Source organism: Herpailurus yagouaroundi, unplaced genomic scaffold (genome assembly GCF_014898765.1).
Source record: "Herpailurus yagouaroundi ecotype Mexico unplaced genomic scaffold, PumYag 77, whole genome shotgun sequence".
Lineage (NCBI taxonomy): Eukaryota > Metazoa > Chordata > Mammalia > Carnivora > Felidae > Herpailurus > Herpailurus yagouaroundi.
The window spans coordinates 46975273-46998708 of record NW_024412388.1 but is presented as its reverse complement, the minus strand read 5'-3'; the positions used below and the strand labels follow the sequence as shown (position 1 = coordinate 46998708).

The 23436-nt window shown below is 37.8% G+C and overlaps 1 protein-coding gene across 15 annotated transcripts in view; it reads left to right on the top strand.

The window, feature by feature from the left end:
- The window catches only part of DAB1 (DAB adaptor protein 1), a 1153213-nt gene that overhangs the window by 519118 nt on the left and 610659 nt on the right, over positions 1 to 23436 (top strand). For all 15 annotated transcript variants that reach the window (XM_040470386.1, XM_040470387.1, XM_040470384.1 and 12 more), the window contains one exon: positions 22809 to 22882. The gene's annotated coding sequence lies outside the window, so the exon portion shown is untranslated. The remainder of the gene's footprint in view (positions 1 to 22808; positions 22883 to 23436) is intronic.

Below are 23436 nucleotides of genomic sequence, written 5' to 3'. Positions count from 1 at the left end.
TGGGAATAGATTAAGTAAAGAAGCTAGAAGAAACACTAGTGAAGCTCCCAAAGAAAACTCAAAGTAAGGGAAAAGAGTTTTGTTTTGTTTTGTTTTGTTTTGTTTTGTTTTGTTTTTTATAACTCTTACTAGTTGTGACATTTGAGTCAGTCCCCCAGCCTCTCTGGTCACCAATTTGCTCATCTATAAAATGCCGATGATAGTATCTCACAATATCTCTTCTTGGGTCTTTTACAACTGCTAGAAATTAGGAGATGTGCTAGACTGGTAATGGGGAAGAGTTCTTCAAATGTCTTCTATAAAATGCTCATAAATACTTGAGATAGAATTACTTACAAGTTTATAGAAACCAGATGGTTTTAAACACATCCCCCACCCCCAAAACACACATAATTTAAAAAATCTTCTTGGCCGTTTCTTTCCAAACACTTGCCCACTCAACAAGCATTTCCTCAACAATCCTGTAGGGTTGTTCTTGTTCCTAACAGTAAATGTCTGAAGCCACCCTTTTCTAGCAAAAGCAAAAGCTACCCAGTTAATGTCTCTCTCTGAAGGTTTCTCTTTTAACTCTTTCGCGACTATTGCCATTGAGGGTTTGAGTGGCTTTGTAGAATGGAAAATACCCAAATCAAAATAGTCATTTTCAGAAAAGTGAGCCTTCCATTTTCCTAGTGAAATACTAATTACTCTATGACCCAGAGAGTCCAAGGTTGAGCCTTCTTAGATAAGAAATTACTTTTTTCACATCTAAAAGATATTTAAAAGTAGAAATGTTTTAAATGAAAGTATTAAATTATACAATTACATGTGTAGACTGTGCCATTGAGGGAGTTATTTTCATGGTGTAGGCTGAATCCAGCATAAAAATATTTACTGCTCTGAAATGTCAATATAAAATAATCAGAATCTAAAATTAAATATTTACTGTATAATCAGCCTGCATTCATCCATCTACAATGTTCCATGAAAAACACTGATTACACTGAATTTGACCACCTGGATTTTCCTAATATTTTCAGGCTTAAGAAAAAAACTGCCAAAGTCTCACTCACAGGCATTTTCTAACAACTTTTCAAGGGAAATCTTTTGGAACAGGGAATTATGCAATGATGACTTAAGGAAGTTCCAGATAACACATACACACACACACATATACACACACACACACACACACACACACACACACACACACACACACACCAGAAGATGAACCTCTCTGCTGATCTTCCTTCATCACATATCTTAGGTTCAGTTGCAATTCAGCAAGTCAATAAATCTTCACAGATATTCACCAATTCTGTGATAAAACTGTGCCAGGCAGTAGGGATAAAAATGTGGTCCGGAGCACCTGGGTGGCTCAGTTGGTTGAGCTTCCGACTTTGGCTCAGGTCATGATCTCACACTCCATGAGTTCAAGCCCCACATTGGGCTCTGTGCTGACAGCTCAGAGCCTGGAGCCTGCTTTGGATTGTGTCTCCCTCTGTCTCTGCCCTTCCCCTACTCATGCTCTGTCTCTCTGTTTCTCAAAAATAAATAAATGTTTAAAAAAATTTTTTTAAATGTGGTCTGTGTTCTTGGGGCGCTCAGCATCAAATGTGAGAGACAGATTACTAAGTAGCCAGTTATAATGCACTGTGATAAATCCTACATTAAGCATAAGCCCAGTGGCATCAGGTAAGAAGGGTCCTGAAGAGAATCATCAAACCTACTCTATTATTTCAGAATGAAGCCAAAGGCAATATTATTTACTTTATGAATGTCCATGCAATTGGAAGAACCAAACTGAATTTTAACTCATTGTAAAGACCACATTTTCAACATTCATTCTGAAGATTAACATGGAATCTGCCAATTTAGTGACGTGGATTGAAATTGACTCTAGGGGAAAATCTTCTGAAAGTGCCAGAAAGGTCAAAACATGACCCAAAAAGTCCTAGACTAGGCAGGAAGTAGGGGTTTAATTTGTTTGATCTTAGGTTAAAGATAAGTGCTTTCTGGAGCACCTGGGGTGGCTCAGTTGAATGTCTGACTCTTGATTTTGGCTCAGGTCATGATCTCATGGTTTATGAGTTGAGCCCCACATTGGGCTCTGAATTGACACTGTGGAGCCTGCTTGGGATTCGGTCTCTCCTTCTCTCTCTGCCCCTCCCCCACTCACTTTCTCTTTCTCTCTCTTTCTCTCTCCCTCCCTCCCTCTCTCAAAATAAACATATATTTTTAACTAAGCATTTTGTCCTAACTACTGTTTTACTATCTGAAAATAAGCTGGACCTGTTGATCTCTTAGGTTCTTTCTACCTCTGAATACATATGATAACTACAAATCATTCCCGTTAAAAAAAAAAAATTAAAACATCCTAGAGATGCCTCATCAGGGAATGACATTAGCCTAATTCAAGTTACAAGTTTCCTTTGCTTATTCAATAATTGATGAGACTACATAACACTTGGGTGTCCATCAGAACTGGGTTTGAGTCCAAGCTTTGTCACTTTCCTGGTTATGAAGCCATGAGCAGTTTATTTAATTTTTCTGGGCCTTTTATATGTAAAATGAGGAAGTTATAGCTTATCTGAGATGGGACTTATGGGATTAAATAAGATAATGAATGCAAGAGCTTAACTAGTGCCTCACACAAAAAAGGCTCTCAATTAACAGAATCATTTTTAATTTTTTTTAATGTTTATTTTATTTCTGAGGGGGAGAGAGAGAGCATGAGCAGGGGAGGGGCAGAGAGAGAGGGGGACACAGAATTGGAAGAAGGCTTCAGGCTCTGAGCAGTCAGCACAGAGCCTGATGCAGGGCTCAAACTCACAAACTATGGGATAACAGCTGAGCCAAAGTCAGACACTTAACCGACTGAGCCACCTAAGGACCCCAACAGTCTTATTTTTAATGAGTTTAGCTGTGGAGTTCACGCTGTCCACAGTGCTGAAGAAAAACCTTGTCCCTGCTTATACTCTGGAAAGAAAGATGTGTGAAATCATCATGCCTAGTACAGAAGAAAAATATATAAGAGAGGCATGAACAAAGTATATCACAAAACAAGAAGAGTGATATTGACTTAGAGCGTGAGAGAGGGGTAGAATCTAGAAAAGGCTACACAGAAGAAGTAATATGTCAACTGGATCTATACATGAGATCAGCAAGGCAGCCTGGGGTCATTTTGTGAAAAGTCACATGAAGGAATTTGAACTTCCAATAAATGAGAACCCATCAAAAGTTGATTTACCGCATATTCATTTTTAATTATTTTGACTTCAGATTTCTTTACTCAGCGTGAATCCATAGTATTCTGTTGCTCCTTTCGTCTAAATCAGGAGTGGACAAACAGCTTGAAGACCAGATCTGGTATGTGGCTCAAGCTTAGAGTGCTTTTAATGTTTTTTAAATTAAGGTTTTTTTTTTTTAATTTTAACTCTAATATAGTTAACATACAGTGTTATATTAGGTTCAGGTGGATAATATAGTGATTCAACAATTCTGTACTCAGGGCTCATCATGCTAAATGTGCTCTTTAATCCCTAACACTGATTTCACCCATCCCCCACACACCTCCCCTCTGGAAACCATCAGTTTGTTCTCTGAGGTTAACAGTATTTTTCTTGGTTTGCCTCTCTCTCCTTTTCCTTTGTATGTTAGCTTTGTTTCTTAAATTCCACATATGCATGAAATCATGTGGGATTTGTCTTTCTCTGACTGACTTATTTCACTTAGCATTATGATAGTAGTAGTTCCATCCATGTCATTGCAAATGGCAAGATTTCATCCTTTTTATAGTTGAATAATATTCCATTGTGTGTGTATGTGTGTGTGTACATACATACCACATCTGTCTCTCTCTATATATATACATAGGTGTATATTCATTCATCTCTCTATGGACACTTGGGCTGCTTCCATAATTTGGCTATTGTAAATAAAACTGCCATAAACAGGGGTGCATATATTTTTTTGAGTCAGTGTTTCTGTATTCTTTGGGTAAATACCCAGTAGTGTGATTATTAGCTTGTAGGATAGTTCTATTTTTAACTTTTTGAAGAAACTCCGTACTGTTTTCTACAGTGGCTGTACCACTTTGCATTCCCACCAAGAGTGCGCAAGGGTTCCTTTTTGTCTACAACCTCTCTAACACCTGTTATTTCTTGTGTTTATTTTAGCCATTCTGTCAGCTATAAGGTGACGTTGCATTATAGTTTTGATTTACATTTCCCTGATGATGAGTGATGTTGAGCATTTTTTCATCTGTCTTTTGGTCATCTGTATGTCTTCTTTGGAGGAATATCTGTTCATGTCTTCTGCCCATTTTTAATTGGATTATTTCTTTTTTGGGTATTGAGTTGTATCAGTTCTTTCTATATTTTTGGGTACTCACCTTTTATCAGATATGTCATTTTCAAATATCCTCCTTCATTCAGTAGGTTGCTTTTTAGTTTTGTTGATTGTTTCCTTCACTGTGCAGAAGCATTTTATTATGATGTAGTCCCAGTAGTTTATTTTTGCTTTTATTTCCCTTGCCTTAGGAAGCATATCTAGAAAACTGTTGCTACAGTCAAAGTCAGAGAAATTCCTGCCTGTGTTCTTTTCTAGGATTTAATGGTTTCAGGTCTCACATTTAAGTCTTTAATCCATTTTGAGTTTATTTCTGTGTATGGTGTAAGAATGGTCCAGTTTCACTCTTTTGCATACACCTGTCCAGTTTTCCCAGAACCATTTGTTGAAGAGACTGCGTTTTTCCCATTGCATATTCTTGCCTCTTTTGTCAAAAATTAATTGATTATATAGCCAAATTATGGAAAGAGCCTAAATGTCCATCAACTGATGAATGGATAAAGAAATTGTGGTTTATATACACAATGGAATACTACGTGGCAATGAGAAAAAATGAAATATGGCCTTTTGTAGCAACGTGGATGGAACTGGAGAGTGTGATGCTAAGTGAAATAAGCCATACAGAGAAAGACAGATACCATATGGTTTCACTCTTATGTGGATCCTGAGAAACTTAACAGGAACCCATGGGGGAGGGGAAGGAAAAAAAAAAAAAAGAGGTTAGCGTGGGAGAGAGCCAAAGCATAAGAGACTGTTAAAAACTGAGAACAAACTGAGGGTTGATGGGGGGTGGGAGGGAGGAGAGGGTGGGTGATGGGTATTGAGGAGGGCACCTTTTGGGATGAGCACTGGGTGTTGTATGGAAACCAATTTGACAATAAATTTAATATATTAAAAAAAATTAATTGATTATAGGGGTGCCTGAGTGGATCAGTCACTTGGGCATCTGACTTCAACTCAGGTCATGGTCTCACGGTTTGTGAGCTCAAGCCTCACGTTGGGCTCTGTGTTGGCAGCTCAGAGCCTGGAGCCTGCTTCGGATTCTGTGTGTCCCTGCTCACACTCTGTCTCTGTCTCTATCAAAAATAAATAAACATGAAAAGATTTTTTTTCATTACTTGACTATATAATTGTGGGGTTTATTTTCTGGACTTTCTATCCTGCTCCGTTGATCTACGTGTCTATTTTTATGCCAGGACCATCCTGTTTTGATTCCTACAGGTTTGTAGTGTAAGTTGAAATTTAAAATTGTGATACCTTTCGTTTTGTTTTTCTTTTCCAAGATTATTTTGGCTATTCAGGGTCCTTTGTGGTCCTGTACAAATTTTAGTATTTTTGGTCTAGTTCTATGAAAAATGCTTGGCATTAGGGTAGGAATCGCATTAAATGTGTAGATCGCTTTTGGTAGTATGGTCATTTTAATAATATTTGTTCTTCCAATCCATAAGCTTGGAATATCTTTCTATTTGTTTGTGTTGTGGTTTTAACACTTTTAAATGGTTAATGTGAGTAACTACATAATATACTTGATTTTGCCCCTTGGCCAAAAAGCATAAAATATTATCTGACCCTTTAATAAAATTTTTGCTGACCACTGGCCTAAATGACTAATATTAAACACATAATGGGTTTTTTTTTTTTGTCAAAAGGCCACAATGTCTATAAATTTTATAAATATTTTCTTTGTGCCTCACATGTGTCTGGAATTATCTTTCTTCCTGAAAACATTCTTTCATACCCAGCCTATCTTTTGCATTGTACAACAGGTTCAGGATTCAGTGATGAGCTTTGCTTTCCTGTATCCTTTGCCTTCTTAGCTATACTTTATATTTTCTCTTGGATCTTATGATAATTAAACAATGGGAGTTTTATGCCGTTCTACCTTTTCTTTATCTTCCCAGAAGATACCCAATAGTTCTACTGGTACTGGTACTTCTGCTTTCTTGGCCTGAAATTAAGAATTTCACTCTTTTCTAAGTGACCTATGTTGCAATTTTGTGTGGGATCCACATTAGCCGGACTATAGGTGATTGACCCATACATATGCAAAAGAGACATCAAACAATGGTGACTTAAAGTAGAGTGTATTTCTCTATCTCATATAATAGTCCTGGAGTAGTTGGCTACAGCTGGGATGGGGGCTCTGCTCCATAAGGGTTTGCAGGGATCTGGGCCCTTTCTGTATTGTTTCCCATTCTTAAACAGGTTCCCCTTTTATGAGTGGTGTGAGATGACTCACTACCACATTATATTCCAAACACTTGAATCAAAGATGATGAGAACATATGACCTCCCTTGCAATATTGTTGTAAAATGATAGATATGTAATGCACCTGAGCAAATGCTACAGCTACCTGTTATTACTAATAAATAGGTAATTGCAAAGATTCTGATGAAGTGCCAGTTATTTAAACCTGTGCTGAAGAAAAATAATTTCAGTGGAGTTGAATAGTGAATTAAATTTAAAGTTGCATTTTTGATCTTCTCCTTTGTTCTGGGAATATGATGGCTATTATAATGAGTGTACTAGTATTGGTTACATTTGAGAGGAATTTTATTGTTTTTTGTTATGAGCCAAAGATTGTCTAAAGAACTTCAATTCTAGTAAATTCTGAATTCATGCATAACTCAGCAGCAAATTCTTCGAATCCCTGTACCTTTTTTCAGACTTTTTGCCTGTAGCCAAATCCTATTAAATGTATTTCCATGTCATGTTGTGCTTAAATAATGTGGCAGGACAGAGCCTTGACTTAGAAAATGACACCCTTCCTCCGAGGAGGCTTCTATCACAATCATCTCATACAGAAATCATATCTTGTATTCTGCCTCTGTGGAAATGGGCGATGTTGTTAAAAATTTATTTTTGCTGCAAGAAAATCTGATTCTTGGTTTATTGTGTCAAACAGCTGCTAGTATATAGTCTGGGCAGCTGTCCAGCTGTGAGGTTCACATAAATTAATTTAACCCTTGGGTATATTGTGAGGCCAATTAGAATAGTGCCCCCCCCCAGGTGCAGCAGGGAATTAAGAACACTTCATCAGGGAGATCCAGATGATTTGATGATGCCCAAAGTTCTATATGGAGTATTTTCCAAATATCAAGGCAAATAATCATGTAAGATATGTTTATGACAGCTTGAATCCATATTCATATGTAAATACACATACATACATATATATATACATATATATATACATATATATATACATATATATATACATATATATATACATATATAAACAAATGGTGTGAAGGAAAATCATAATACTTAGGCACATATCACTTTACAGAATGTAATGTGTATTTTCAGGAATAATCCAAGGTATTTGAATAAAATTGCATTGGTTTCTGCCAATCAAAAATACTCCCTTTTCTTTCTTCTCATCTCCTTTCTTAGAACTAATTCTACTGAGACAGTGTTGGATTGGCTAAGTGTTATGCTTTTACTCCTTTAAAAGCAAAAATATAAAATAAAATTATGTGGACCTTTAATGTGCCTCCTGTGGTCCTTGGTCCCTGGCTTGAGAAACATTGAATTAAAGGCTCAGCACTGTCATCCCTATAGGTAATTACTAGAATAGTCACAAAAGCTGGCTTAGAAATCTCATAGCTTTGCCCATTTGCAAAGTATTCAACCATATGATTTATAATATGCATATGTCAATGTTTAGAATTATAATAGTATAAAAGGAAAATTGTAAATTATCATATAGAGTTCTCAAACACCAAATAATAGGGCCATAACACTCTCCAGGGATCTTCACACATGGAGTTTTGAGAAGCACTGAATCAAATCCAATTTTGAAACTGCTTATTTTAAGGTTAAATGGACCCTTTCTAGGATCTACAGATTCTCCTCTTAAGTCTTACATGCCATTTCACTTGATACAGGTTTATTAAGAGGCAATATCATATGATGGTTCAGAGCCTGGGCTTTGGGGTCATTTTGAAAGGCTCAAGTCCGAGTGTGGCCCTGTCCTTTGCTTTGGGAATGTTTGGCCACCGTGTCTCCTGTCGACTTTCCCTCTCAGTATTTATTTAATCTATTTATAATTCTCTTTTAGAACCTATCTCAACACACATGTCAGAATGAAACCTTTCCTCAATGCACAGATAAGAACTGGTCCCTGTTTTATATACTGGTACTCTCTGTTTAATAATAGCAACAGAAACAGGTGTTCCTGGATGACTCAGTCGGTTAAGCTTCTGACTTTTGATTTAGGCTCAGGTCATGGTCTCACAGTTCATGGGATCGAGTCCTATATCATCGGGCTGCACACTGACAACATGGGCCTGCTTGGGATCTCTCTCTCTCTCTCTCTCTCTCTCCTCACCTCACCTCACTCTGGCCCTCCCCTGCTCGCATGTGTAGCACTCTTTCTCAAAGTAAATTAATAAAACTTGAGAAAAATAATAATAACAGCAACAAGAATACAATAATGGCAAGCAATACTGAGCAGCTATAATGTACCAGGCACTATATACGAGGTGCTTTACCTGCGTTGCCTCATTTAAACCTCACAACACCTCTGGGAGGTAGGTGTATCATTATTGTCCTCTTACAGATGAAGAAACTAGACAAAATAAAAAGTATACTAAAAATATAATGCAAGCCACATGTAATTTTGAATTGTCTAGTACCCACATTCAAAGAGTATAAAGAAGATTGCCTGGGTGGCTCAGTCAGTTGACTGTCCAACTCTTGATTTCAGCTCAGGTCATGATCCCAGGGTTATGAGATTGAGCTCCAGGTTAGGATTCTCTCTCTCTACTTCTGCCCCTCTCTTCTGCTTACACACACACTCTGTCTAAAAAAAGTTTTAAAATTAAAAAAAATAAAAACAAAATAAAACAAATATTTTAAGAAGTAAAAATAGGGGCGCCTGGGTGGCTCAGTGGGTTAAGCGGCCGACTTCGGCTCAGGTCACGATCTCGCGGTCCGTGAGTTCGAGCCCCGCGTCGGGCTCTGTGCTGACAGCTCAGAGCCTGGAGCCTGTTTCAGATTCTGTGTCTCCCTCTCTCTCTGACCCTCCCCTGTTCATGCTCTGTCTCTCTCTGTCTCAAAAATAAACGTTAAAAAAAATTAAAAAAAAAGAAGTAAAAATAGTTAAAGCAATATCTTAACTTTACCCAGTGCAGTGGTTAAAGTGAAATGCCCTATGAACATGGTAAAGTTGAGTTTAGTGGAAAATTATTTTACACTGCTTCCATTTTAAAATTTTAATCAAAGTGAAAATTTCAACATTCAGTTCCTGAGTCACACTAGCCATATTTCAAGTGCTCAATAATCTCACTTTGCTAGTGGCTACCACGTTGATAGTGTAAGCCTAGGTTCTGAATAACTTGCCATAGGTCTTTTACTCAGTAAAAGACTCAGTAAATATTTACCAAGTGCCTGTTACACGACACGTGCTGTTCTAATCTCTAGAGACATAGTAGTAAAAAAAATAGACAAAGTCACTGCTCCCATGAAGCTATTGTTATAGTGGGATGAGAGAGACAATAAACAAATAATTAACTAAAAAATGCTTTCAGGTCGTATTAAGTAGTATGAAGGAGAATAAAGCAAGTGGAGAAATGGCAGTAGACAGAGCTGTTGTGTATAGCTTGTTGGGCTCTACACCGCCCAACTCCAAGGGACACCATTCACATTGTTTGTGATGTGAATGCCACTCCCTGGACTAGTGCAGAACAGTAGCCCTGGGACTTTGGGCTGAAATCTTATGTATATTAATCAGGAAAGGTGCTCAATAATGGAGGTCATTTTAGCAAAGATAGGAAGGCAATGAGGGAACAAGCCATCTAGAAGTACTTTTCAGAGAGAATAGCCAGTGCAAAAGCCCCACGGCAGGAAGAATGCCAAGCATGTTGGAAGGAAGCAGTGTAGAACGTATTAAACAGGGGGACACATAGTAGGAGATGCAGTCACAGCAGTAGCCAGAGCTGGATCACTATAGGAGTTTGGCGTCCATGATTGGTCCTTTGACTTTTATACTGAGTAAGATGGGAAACAGTGACTCGATCTCCATCTCTCTCTTGCTCTCAATCAATCAAATCAAATCAATCAACCAAATTTTTCTTTTTCTTTCTTCTCTTTTCTTTTCTTTTTATTTTCTTTTTGAAGAATTGGCCTGGCTACTTCGTTGCGAACAGACTGAAGGGGGAGGTTAAGTTTCCGGAAGCCAGTAACCACACTATTGTAGTAATCCGGGTGAAAGATGATGATGGTTCAGATTAGAGTCACAGCAGGGGACATGGTGAAAGCTGGATTCAGAGTGACCAAGCAGGGAGAGTATTTGAAGTGGGAGCTTGAAGGGTAGAACTGGGATCATAACCTAGGGAGCCTTATTCCAGAACCCACACTTTGCACTTTTGTGTGGTGGGCTTTCCCCCACTAGAACCTAAGACAGAAAAGAGGTCATGGTTTGTCCTGTTCACAGTTCTGCCCTGCTGTCCTGCTGGTGTTGAGCCTTCAGTATGCATTTAATGAACAAATGAGCGCTTAATGTATAAATCAGGAAACTGAGTCCCAAGGAGACTGGCAATGAATTAGTGATAAGTGGGATTGGAATTCATATGTACTGGTTGCACAAACATTTGCTAAGTCTTACGGACCAGACTGCATATCCCTCCCAGTTTCTGTTGTCCAGCAAATACCATCGAAGCCAAGGCCCATTTCTTGTGAAACCCAGTGACCAGGTCCAACTTTGTTGTTCCTTTACACATGGCACCAATCTGTTCCATAAGTTAGTTGAAGGAGAACGACAATGAGCCGCATTATGCCTGCCTGCTTTGACATTCTATTCTAATGCCTTTCTGTTCATTATGGTCACCCTCCTCCTTTTTTCCCTAAGCTCGCATTTAAAAGATAAAGAAATATAATTTATCTTCCTATTTCCTTGCATGGTTTTCTGCAGCTGAACATGCTCCCCATAAAATTGATTTAAGATTCCTACCAGACTTTAAATTGATTGCAAACTGCCTTTAACTTCTATTGCTTTGTTTTTCCTCCAGCAACTTTCTTAACTTAGTTAAGTAGGCAGATACTCCTCTAGCCACTGCTGCTTTGAAGGCTAGCTCCTCTAGACTTTCCTAAGGGCACAAGAAGATCAAAAACTTCTTGAGGGTTTTCCACATTATAAAACTAACCCATACTCATTAAAGGAAGTTTGAAACATACACACATATACACACCCACACAAAAGAAAAAAAAGGAAGAAAATATCCAACTGTGTAACCCCAAGGTAGTACCTTTAAAACTTTTTGGTGGGGGCGCCTGGCTGGCTTGGTCGGTTAAGCATCCGACTTCGGCTCGGGTCATGATCTCGCGGTCGTGAGTTCGAGCCCCGCGTCGGGCTCTGTGCTGACAGCTCAGAGCCTGGAGCCTGTTTCGGATTCTGTGTCTCCCTCTCTCTCTGCCCCTCCCCTGTTCATGCTCTGTCTCTCTCTGTCTCAAAAATAAATAAACGTTAAAAAAAAAAAAAGACTTTTTGGTGTACTTTCTTGCCATCTATTTGCGTATGTGAATGAATGAGTGAGTGTGTGTGTGTGTGTGTATGTGCACACACACTACATACTTGTTGTGAATCATGCTTTTTCACTTAACAAGCCATATACATTTTACTGTCTAGAATCTTACATATTGTTTTAATAGCCATACATTATTTAGTAATGAAAATGTTGCTATATCCCACTGATAGGCATCTTTCCACTTATCCTTTCACAAATAATGCCACACTGAACATTTTTGTTTATAATATAGATTCTGTATTTAGAGTGATTTCTAAATCATCCCCCAAGGCAAAATCACTTCTTAATTCCCAAAAGTAAGATCATTTAGTCAAATATAGCATTAAATTATACCATTTTAAACTTCTACCTAAACTGTATGCAAATATCTACCTCCCTACTAACACTAATTATTAAATAGTTGTCTTTTTATTTCAACTGTGCTCATTTAATAGGTTTAAAAGACACCAAATTTTATTTATTTGCATGTGTTTGATTGATTCTAAACTTGAATATTTCCACATACCTGCCTATTCATTGTATTAATTATTTTCTTCATGCCTTTTTTATTTATTAGAATATCAAAATATTCTTCTTATCAATTTGCTTTTTTATTTTTATGATTATTTATTTTTTAGAGACAGAGAGAGAGAGCACAAGCAGGGGAGGGGGAGAGAGAGAGGGAGACACAGAATCTGAAGCAGGTTCCAAGTTCTGAGGTGTCAGCACAGAGCCTGATGTGGGGCTCGAACCCACGAACTGTGAGATCATGACGTGAGCCAAAATCGGATGCTTAATTGACTGAGCCACCCAGGCACCCCTGCTTAACTTTTATAGAATAAACATATTGCGTTTGTCAAGATTTCTATTCAGATTGTTTTACCAGAATGCTGTTTGTGTGTCCATGTTTTTTATGGCATGATTTTAATATACATTTGGGAGGATCAGTACTTTCTAAATTAAAAATAATTATGGGAGTAATTTTAGGAAATACAAATAAACACGAAGAAGAAAAAAATTCCCCCACATGTTTATGATAACCACTCATAATATTTGGGGCATTTTCTTTCATCTTTTTGTTACGCACTTAAGTACTTTCTACAAAAGTAGTCTCATCTTCTACATTCTGCTGCCTTTTTTTTCCACTTAAAATGTTAGGAATTTATTTTAATGGCATAAATATTCTTCTTCATTATCATTTTAATGGCTTCATAATATGCATAGATCAAAATTTATTTATTCAGACCACTGTTGTCAAACCTCTTTATTTCTAATATTTCATTGTTATAAAGATGCGTGGACATCTTTATGGCCAAATCTTTGGACATACCCATAATTATTTATTTAGGATGAATTTCTAAAAGTGGGTCATAGGTTTAACCGAATTTTAAGGCTTTGTTATATATTGCTAAATCGCTCTTCAAACCTGTGTCTTAAGTTTATGGTGTAGGATTTATTTTGCCTTATAGTTGTAAATGTTTGCATAGTACTTGAAATAATTTAAAAGGAGCAATTTACCTAGCTCTGCATATATTGGGAAGGAAAGACAAATATATCTACAATATGCCAGGAGCCCAAATTTCCAGAGTCGATAGTTCACAATTTATAAATCTTAGAGTTAGTTGAATACATTATGTATGGCTTCTTTCTTATATATACTAGAGAAAAATTGGTTTTAAAAACTCAACATTTTACTTTGTCTACATCAACTTGTCTTTGTTCTCACAAAGCCATATTTTCTAGATCAGCTAAAGATGTGGAGGCAGTGACTCAGGGGCCTAATAATAGATCTACCAAATGCTTGCATTTGGTACAAATGCTTATAAATGCTACATGTACGAAGCCCTGGCTGACATTCATTCTTTCATTTGATCTCAGAATAGCTTCATTTGGGGGAAGGCGATACTGAGCTTCAGAATGGTTGAGGGGCTTCTAATTCACACAGAAGTTGCAGAACGATATCTATTTCACTCCAGAGGAGTATGGTTTTCACTAGTCTGTGTTGCCTCTTCTTGGACTCTAAGACTTCATGGATTTTACTTTCTCCCACCCCCATCCTATCAACTTACACTTGCATTTACATTTATATTAAAAATTGACCTTTGAGAATTGCACACAAGTTCTGGTTTCAGCCTTTGCTCTCTCTCAGTTCTTGTTTAATTAGCCATTTAAACTTGTACATAGCACCCCAACAAAGGAGACTTTCATATTAATGAGGATTAATCACATGCATACTATAAAATAATATAAATTAACCCCAGCAATGGTTACTTATGTATTCTGAGATGTGTTTAATATGCCTTTTATTCAATATTGAATAATGGGTTGTGGTTTTTAAAAACCATATAGTAGAAAATTTGGGGAGGGAAAGATATTCAACACTCATTACCACATATAATTTAAAATGTATAATCAACAAAGTAGGGTATCATACAGTGTAGTGAGATCAGAAAAAAATGAGTCATAAATGTTCAAGTTACTGACGTTTAGTAGAAAAGTTGATGATCTGAGGTCATACATCCTTTGCATTCCATCCTTGTCTCTTACTAATGTGGGACTTTGGACAAGCCCTTTCTTATCTCTGAGAGTCTATTTATATACCTTTAGGATCTAATGATATTTTCTTCAAATACTTAAGAGGGTCGAATTCAATATCCAACATGTACTCTAAATTGCAAAGTGATGTTACAGTATTAGCAGAGGGAGAGCAGAATTTGGAATGTCACTATAATGGTCAAGAATGAGCACAGACCCACCACCCATGGTGTCTCTCAAGAGTCCTGTGACCTGCCAGGCAATGAACAAACTGGCCTGGGGTCCCAATAAGAGACAAGGGAGTCGAACACAGTTTGGCAGAAAAGTTTTCATCTAGGGAGTAGGAAACCTCATTTTGGTGTTTTCTGTGTGGATTTGGCCACATTTTATTCTCTGAGCTTATGTTTCTTGGGGTTGGTGTGTGACTATCCTTAGCATAGTTTTGTTTTGTTTGTTTGTTTGTTTGTTTGTTTGTTTGTTTGTTGTGGTATATAATAGGCCCTCAGTGAATGCAAAGTCTGTCCCCGGCTCTCTTTATTTATAAGGTAAATGTTGGGTTAACTGTTATATAAGTTCCTTCCAAATACACATTTTAATGGATTCTTAGATTTCATTTCATTTTCATTATGCATTGTTGATTGACTAAGTTCATAATAATCCTGGTCTGGTTTCATTTGGTTCCCATAATCTTAAAATGTCATAGCTGGAAGAAACCTCAGAAACCACCCAATCTGCTTATTTTACTGACGAGTAATCGAGCTCATTAGTAGGAGCAGGGGGGAAATTGACTTGATCAAGGTCACCCTGTAGGTAGTGACAGGGTAGAGAACACCATCCATGTTTTCTGACCCATCCCAAGACTCACCACCCACCCCTTCCCCAACCTCCAGCTGCCGCTGATACGTTCCAGCCCGCAAAGCAGCACGATTTGCTTCTCTTGTGTTAACATTATTCTAGCATGTAATGTCTGCGTTTAAGGCAATGACCTGAGAAATACTTTTATTTCCAGTGATGCACTTATTTTGCAGGGTTTATTAATTTTATTTATGTATTTGATCTCTCCAATGAAATAATAAACTAATTAGTGGGACAATTTACTGGTGTGCTCCTCCAAGGATGTTTTACAGCCTCCATGCAAGCTTGTCTAACTGTGGTATCAGCAGATCCACTTTTGCCCTGCTGCCCTTAATTTTAGCCATCAACACACATGGCAGTCAGCTCCGTGCTGGGTACTTGTGCCTCCAGGGGCATCTGGAGATATCAGGTCCTAGGGCAAAGGAACTTATTCAAGAGACAGGCTGCTTCATCAGGCTGAAAGGGGTGGGAGTTGGCCTCCCAGAGAATTGAGCCAGTGTATTACCTGAACTGCCCAGAATGTGAAGGTCAGAGAATGAGGAAAAGCAATGTATACAGAAGTGTTGAAAGTCACAGATGAAAAAGCCCACAGTCCATTAAGACCAAGAGCAAAGCAAGGAGCGTGATGAGAAGATTGATATGGACAGTAGCCGCAGGAACATTGCAAGATGCAGGAGCAAGGGTGAGAAGATGCCAGACGACCCAGAGTCATTGGAACAAATAGGACAGTAGTACTGAAGTTTTCATTTGGTTTGATTTGGTTTGGTTTGTTTTTTTTTAACTGGCTTTAACGTGGACTTCCTTCTCAGACAGCCCCCATCTGTGCTCTCTTAACAGCCAATACTTTCTCATCTGAGAATTATTCGTAGTCTCATGTCATTATTTGCTTGCCTGTACCCATTTAACTGTGAGCACCATTATATCACCAGGGCCTAGAACCATGCCTAGAATATAACATAGCTCAATAAGCATTTGTTGAATGAAAGAAGGAAAGGGTGGATGGATGGGTGGATGGATAGGTGGATAAATGAAGAAGTGAATCAGTCTGTCAAAGCTACTGGAGGGTCAAAGACTTGTGACCTATATGATATCATGTGCTGTCTTTGATGTACCAAGCAGAACCCAACGAGAGATATTTCTGCCAATTATTTATATTATAGAATTACTCACCCATAGCAAAGAAGTATCCAATATAAAAGTATTTAATCTATCTTGACTAAACCATCCTTCTTATTAATGTTTAATTACACCACACACAGAAACATATTCATTTGGAGTAGAGGTCAAAGGTCACAGTACCCTAAACCTTTAGGGGGTAACTCTGCCGGCCCACTAGTTGCCCTGGGGGTATGGATGCTGCCACTGTCATGGCTGCCACTAAACTGTCACTGTGGGTTGCATCTAGCATGAGGGTTCTTGTCCGAACAACTTCCAGACCTCTAGCCAGAGACTGGCTGGAACATTAGGAGGAGGAAAGTGGGGTGGGGAGTCCTGCAGTGGGAGCTATGCAAGCTCAGGATCCTCTCACTCCGTAGTAGGAACCCCTTTACTGAGATTGGCTTCTGTAGGGATGTTACCTTTGTTATGATTGGCTGCATGCAAATTAGGAAACCCCACTGTGTTCATCGCAGATATAGTGTATTCCCATCTAGGCCACCCCTATCCAACTGGCTGTAGAGTTTTGGGAGGCTGTGCAAATGAAGTAGCCCTAACTTGTTGATGCTGTTTACACGTGGCGGGACATAAGCAGTCCTCATGTGTTGGCGATGATAAGGTGCTAGGGCCAGATCTGGGACTTGTGGTCCTAATTGATGTATTTACCTTCTGTATGCTCAGAGCGCCTGGGATTCTAGATAGGGATTCTAGATTCCAGGCAGATACCAGGAATTGGGCATGTCTTAGAGATCTTTGGTAAATACATAGAATTATTTGTAAAAATTTAATTACAAGGCCTGCCATTTGTTCCGTGACTACCACATAGCAGACACAATACCAAGGTCTTTCAATATAGTACTTAATGATCACAATTCTGCAATTAGGTATTCTTATCCCATTTTAAAGTGAGGAGACTGAGATTCAGAAGGGTGAAATAACTTGTCCAGTTTCACACAGGGCCCATTGTGTTGATAAGAAAACATACTAAGTTTCATAAGGAGTAGCAATGATAACTGCCAAAGATGGAAAAACTGGCAAAAAAAAAAAAAAAAAATCCTTGAAAAAGCAACTCTCCATTGGCTCTTTTGCTCCAAGAACTAAGGAAGGTAGCAATGATGGTGCATATTATATTTTAGCTGTAATATACCTACAGACAACTTGCAAAGCACTGGTGTTTTTCTGGAAGCTGTGTTTGGGGGCTCTGGGCTTATTCCCACATCTCCAAAAGCAGAGTCTGTCCCAGGCTTCCATACTGTCCAGCTGACAAATAATAGTCTCATTTTGATTCTGTGTCATTCGTCAAGGACCAGACAGAATGCATGTGTGCCCACATCTCTCCTTCTAGATGACTAAAATAGACTCTCCTATGTAGTCACGACCTGGCAAGGAAAGGCTGCAATTTTATACGCCGTCCCTCATGGGTAGAGGTTCTTCACCAAAAGTTGTAAACTCTCAGTAGATTCCAAGCAGGAGCATTGTTTATTTTTTCTGCAAACTCTAGGTCCGGTGTATATTGAAAAGGAGTGTTTTTTTCATTGTTGTTGTCCCATTAGATTTTTCAGTTTATTGTATCAGGCGTTAACACCTGGATGATAATCTGCTGAATGATCTTCCCCTATGTCACGTTTCTTCATGGCACATATCATCTGGCATACTTTGTATTTATTGCTTTGTTTAATTTGGTGTCTGTCTCCATCCCCTGGAATGTAAGCTCATGAGGGCAGAAATACTCATTTAGTGTGTTCTTGAATCTCCGGTGATCAAAGCAGTATTTGGCACAACTATGGTCTCAGCAAATATTTATGAATAATAATAATGGATGGGTAGATGTAGGTATATATGGATAGATGGAGAGATGGATAGGCCCTGTCAACTGTGAATATTTAGGGTGAAATTATAGTAATCAAGGTAAAACAGGTTTGCACAGGACTATGAAACTAGACCAACGGAATAAAATCTAGAGCCCCAAATAGACTTTACTGACTGAAAACTTTGTACATGATAAATATATCACTATAAATCAATGCAGAAATCATAGACTAAGATATAAATGGTACAAGGAGGATGCATAAATATACAGAAAATGTACTGAATCCTAACCTGACACCATGTAAAGAATATCAATTCCAAGTAAATTAAATGCAAGAGGCATAGCTTTAAAAACTTTAGAACGAATTATAGGACAATGTCTTTATGACGCAGGGGTAGGAAAGGATGTAATAAATAAAATAAAATAAAATAAAATAAAATAAAATAAAATAGCACCTACCTTAAAAGAAGTACTAATAGATTGCCTTACATTAACATTTTAAACACTGTATATGTTTGTTTGTTTTTTTTAAAAACAAAAAGACACGCTTTGGACCAGGAGAAATGGTTGGAACATACGTAACCGCAAGAGGGTTGAATCCCCAGCATGCAGATTAGTATAGAACGTAATTATAACATATCCAGAGGTACCACTACATATTTTGATTAAATATTATCATTTTACCGTTTTGCTGTTTCTTTCCATGGCTTATGCCCACACCAAATTTAGGACTTTGCTAAATGTCACTTTCCAGGTAAGTTCTTCCCTAACTACCTTTTTTGAACTTGAGGTCTCACCTTCGCGCCTTCATTCCCCCCCTCTGCTTCTGCTTTCGTCATGACACCTATGATCATATGACACACTAGACATTCTGCTTTCCTATATGTTTAGTGTATGTTGTTTCCTCCCTGGAACAACTCAATAGAAAAAAAAAATGGGCATATGTTAAAGTAGCCAAAAAAACATTACAAAAATATAAAATAAAAATAACAAGAGAATGTTCTCTGTCACCAGTAATCAGAGAAGTGCATGCTAAAAATAGAAGATATTTTACATCCATCTTTTTGGAAAACTTTTAAAGTCTGGCAATACCAAATGTTGGCAATGCTTTGAACTCAGGCTAGATTCGTATGAATTACTACTGCCACACTGGAGAGCCATGTGTTACATCTAATAACTTTGAAGATGCATACACCATAGAGAAATCTCATACACGTGTGTCCAAGGAGTTTAACTGCAGCATTACTCCTGTTAGCTCAGTTTGGAAACAGCCCAAATGTTCACCAATATGAATGATTAAGTCAATCTAAATACATAATAAAATATCACCTAAATGTTAAAATGAATGAATGTAAGCCAATTCTATCAAAGTGGCAAAATCTTTAAAACGTATTTAAGAAAATAAGCTTCAGATGGACGCCTACTGAGGGATATCATTTAAACGAAATTTTAAAACATGCAAAACACTGCTATATGTTTTTTATGGAGGCAAAGCATGTATTAGAAGTAAAAAAGCATGCATGGAAATTTAGGAGTATAGTTATTTTTGTGGAAATGGGAAGGAATTCATGGGATAATTTCTTTATATTGATAATGTTTATTTTTAAAAGAAAATGTTTAAAGCGAATATGACAGGGTGGTATTATCTGACCAGGCTGGGTGGCAGCACATAAGTTTTGGTTATAATTACGTCTGTGCTCAACTTCATGCTTGAAATATTTAATAAGAAAAGAAATAGGAGGGTACTTAAGTGTGACTGACAAGGAACAAAGTTTAAGCCATAGCATATCGAATAATATGGTGTGACATAGCAAAATGGTAAACTGAATTTTGTTATTAGACAAAGACTATATACAAACCCAGATTTAATGCCTTCTTTTCATAGCAGTTCATGAGATTAGGCTTTGGAACCTGACATTCTAGGTTCAAGTCTTGACTCATACTTAATAACTGTTTAAAATTAGGCATCAGTTTTCTCACCTATAAAGTGGAAAAATGAGATAAAATAGAAATTATTTTAAAAAGAGAGAAACTCAACAAAGCCAAGAGTTGATTCTTCAAAAGGATCAACAAAACTTACAAACTTTTAGCTAGAATGATTAAGAAAAAAAGAGAAGACACAAATAACTAAAATGAGAAGCGAAAGAGGGGACATTACTACCAACATTACAGAAATAAAAAGGATTATAAAGTGGAAAAATAGTGCCTCCTCATAACAAATATTCTGAGGATGAAATGAAATCCTATTTGTGCAGTGTTCAACACATGTCATGGCACATAATGAAACCGAAGATCAGTATTGATGTAAACAGGCATAAGCTTGAAGTCAATTTTGAATGCCATGCTTTCTCTCATTTTATTTGTTTTCTCCATTAACCCTACCAAGTTGGTGTTATTATTATCCCATTTTATATGTAAGAAAACTGAGCCTGAGAAAGGTCAAATAACTTGCCCAAGATTTTCCGTCTCTTAAAAAGAGAGATGAGATTCAAACCAGATCTATCTCCAGAAAAACACAACTGTAACTTAATGTCCTGGCTATATTTCACTAGTTTTATGAGTAAACTAAATTGAATTCATTTACAATAAAACATTATAATAACCTATCCCTTAGCTTTATATTTTTCTTTGAGTAGGAAGTCAACCAGCCATTGCTGATTAAAACTAATAACAAGTGTCTACTTAGTGTATGTGTATATAAGTTCACACATGTAAAATAACTGAGTTGCCATAATGGGCTGTTGTTACTAGATAAATATTCCTGCCTTAAGCAGATTCTTGGGCTTGGAATATATTGGAAGATCAGTAGGCTGTGGTATTCTATTATGTTGAGTTTTTCTCTCTTTTTTTTTAACCATGGGCTCTTCTTTTATTATTTATTTATTTATTTATTTATTTATTTATTTATGTTTCCCTGTCTTACCAGAAAAATTGTTATCTCTCTGCTTTCCGTCTTCTTCCGTCCTCTGTGAATCCAAATGGAACTTAACTTTTATTGTCACTGATTATTTTGAATGAACATGTTTCTTAATGTAATTTTTGTCAGGTCAGTTCCATTTATTATGCCTTTTATGCATTCATACATTCATGCATGCATGCAGCGCATATTGAGTGATGACTATGAACTTGCTTCTGGATTAGGTTCCTGGGAAGTAAGGGTTCATAAGTCTGTAGAGAGAGGCAGAGGTGGAAATGGACAATCCCAGGACAGTTTTACCTGCTGGATGGAATTGGTACTCCGGAGCATGGGGTCCCCCATTTTGATGGCGGGGGGTGGTGTGGAGAAGTGACACAGAAATGGTGATGTTGCCCCTGAAACTCCTATTTGTATGTTTATTTACCATCTAGAAAATAATGCACGATTACGGGGCGCCTGGGTGGCACAGTCGGTTAAGCGTCCGACTTCAGCCAGGTCACGATCTCGCGGTCCGTGAGTTCGAGCCCCGCGTCGGGCTCTGGGCTGATGGCTCAGAGCCTGGAGCCTGTTTCCGATTCTGTGTCTCCCTCTCTCTCTGACCCTCCCCCATTCATGCTCTGTCTCTCTCTGTCCCAAAAATAAATAAACGTTGAAAAAAAAAAAAAAAGAAGATAATGCACGATTATAGAAAACTTGGTAAGCATAAAGACAAGAGAAAAATAACCTATGATTGTGCTACAATGAGCCACTGTTAGCAGCTGATATATTTTTTAAGACCAACTTGTACATGGATGAGCTCAAATTTTTAAGTAATTTTATTATATTCTACATATTTTCTCATATCCTGAAAATTTTTTTTAATTTTTTTATATGTGCGTTAATATTCTTCTATGTACAAACACTAACACTCATTTTATCATTCCTGTAACAGTTGTCTCTTTCTTACAAATAACATTGTGATGATCATCTCTGCGCATATTGTTTCCTTGAGAAGGAATCCTGAAGGCGAATTACAGATTAAAGTGTATGATCACTTTTAAGACTTTTGACATTTTCTCCAGTGCCCTCTTCTTTACTGATCTCAAGGCAAAAGCTCATGCCTTTAAGAGAGTCAGACGAATTAGAAGTTGGAGAAATTCTTTAAGAATTCCTACGTTGGGGCGCCTGGGTGGCTCAGTCGGTTGAGCGTCCAACTTCGGCTCAGGTCATGATCTCACGGTCCGTGAGTTCGAGCCCCGCATCGGGCTCTGTGCTGACAGCTCAGAGCCTGGAGCCTGTTTCCGATTCTGTGTCTCCCTCTCTCTCTGACCCTCCCGTATTCATGCTCTGTCTCTCTCTGTCTCAAAAATAAATAAACGTTAAAAAAAAAATTAAAAAAAAAAAAGAATTCCTACGCATGTGCAGATATGCACATGAATGTGTACACACACATTTTAGGCACATACACATGTATCCTGACTCCCTCCTACCTGGGGGGCATTGTGTAACACCTCTTGCCTAGTACTTAAAATGGGCTGATTTGTTGATTTTGTTGGTGGTGGTGGTGGTGGTGTTTTTGTTTTAGCCACCTCTGTATTTCCAGTGCCTGGTATATGGTAGGAATTTAGGAAATGTTTCTTGAATGAAAGAGAGGAAAGAAAAATAAGGCCATTAAATAATTATTTACTTTCTTAACCATCTTATTTTATTTGTTCTCAGCCTTCGGCAAGACATGGTGGTGAACCCTGGCTCTAAATCTTCATGATTGAGGGACTCTTTGACACAACACAAAGGTAAATATTTGAGGCTGGTTGACTTGCGGGTATGGGGAAAATCTTCCTCTCTGGGAAGTGGCTCCTAAGTGTCTCTGAGTCCTCTTCAAGTGTGGCTTTGTGCTTTGTGTTCCTCCTTAAAACATCCTGGAGGGTTCATGGAGCCTTTGGGAATTGGAGCTTAGGGTCACTCTTCCCTGGTCTATTTTGTGTTTGTGCTTACAGAAAGGGAATAATGATTCCCTTTTGTCTCTTCTTTAACTATCTAGGAAGTGTCATTAGGAGTTTTAAGTTTTCCTGCCTGGGTTTTAGCCTCTCCCAGTAGGTGGTCTCAAAATGGTTTGCTTTTATTTTTATTTATTTTTTCAATATATGAAGTTTATTGTCAAATTGGTTTCCATACAACACCCAGTGCTCATCCCAAAAGGTGCCCTCCTCAATACCCATCGAATGGTTTGCTTTTAAACACAACTATGTTAGCTCTCCTCAAATGCCCTCTGTCTCAATATATTTACCAACAGAAGGAACCATTTTCGATTGTTGAAACTAAAGTCAAACCATATGTAAGATAAATG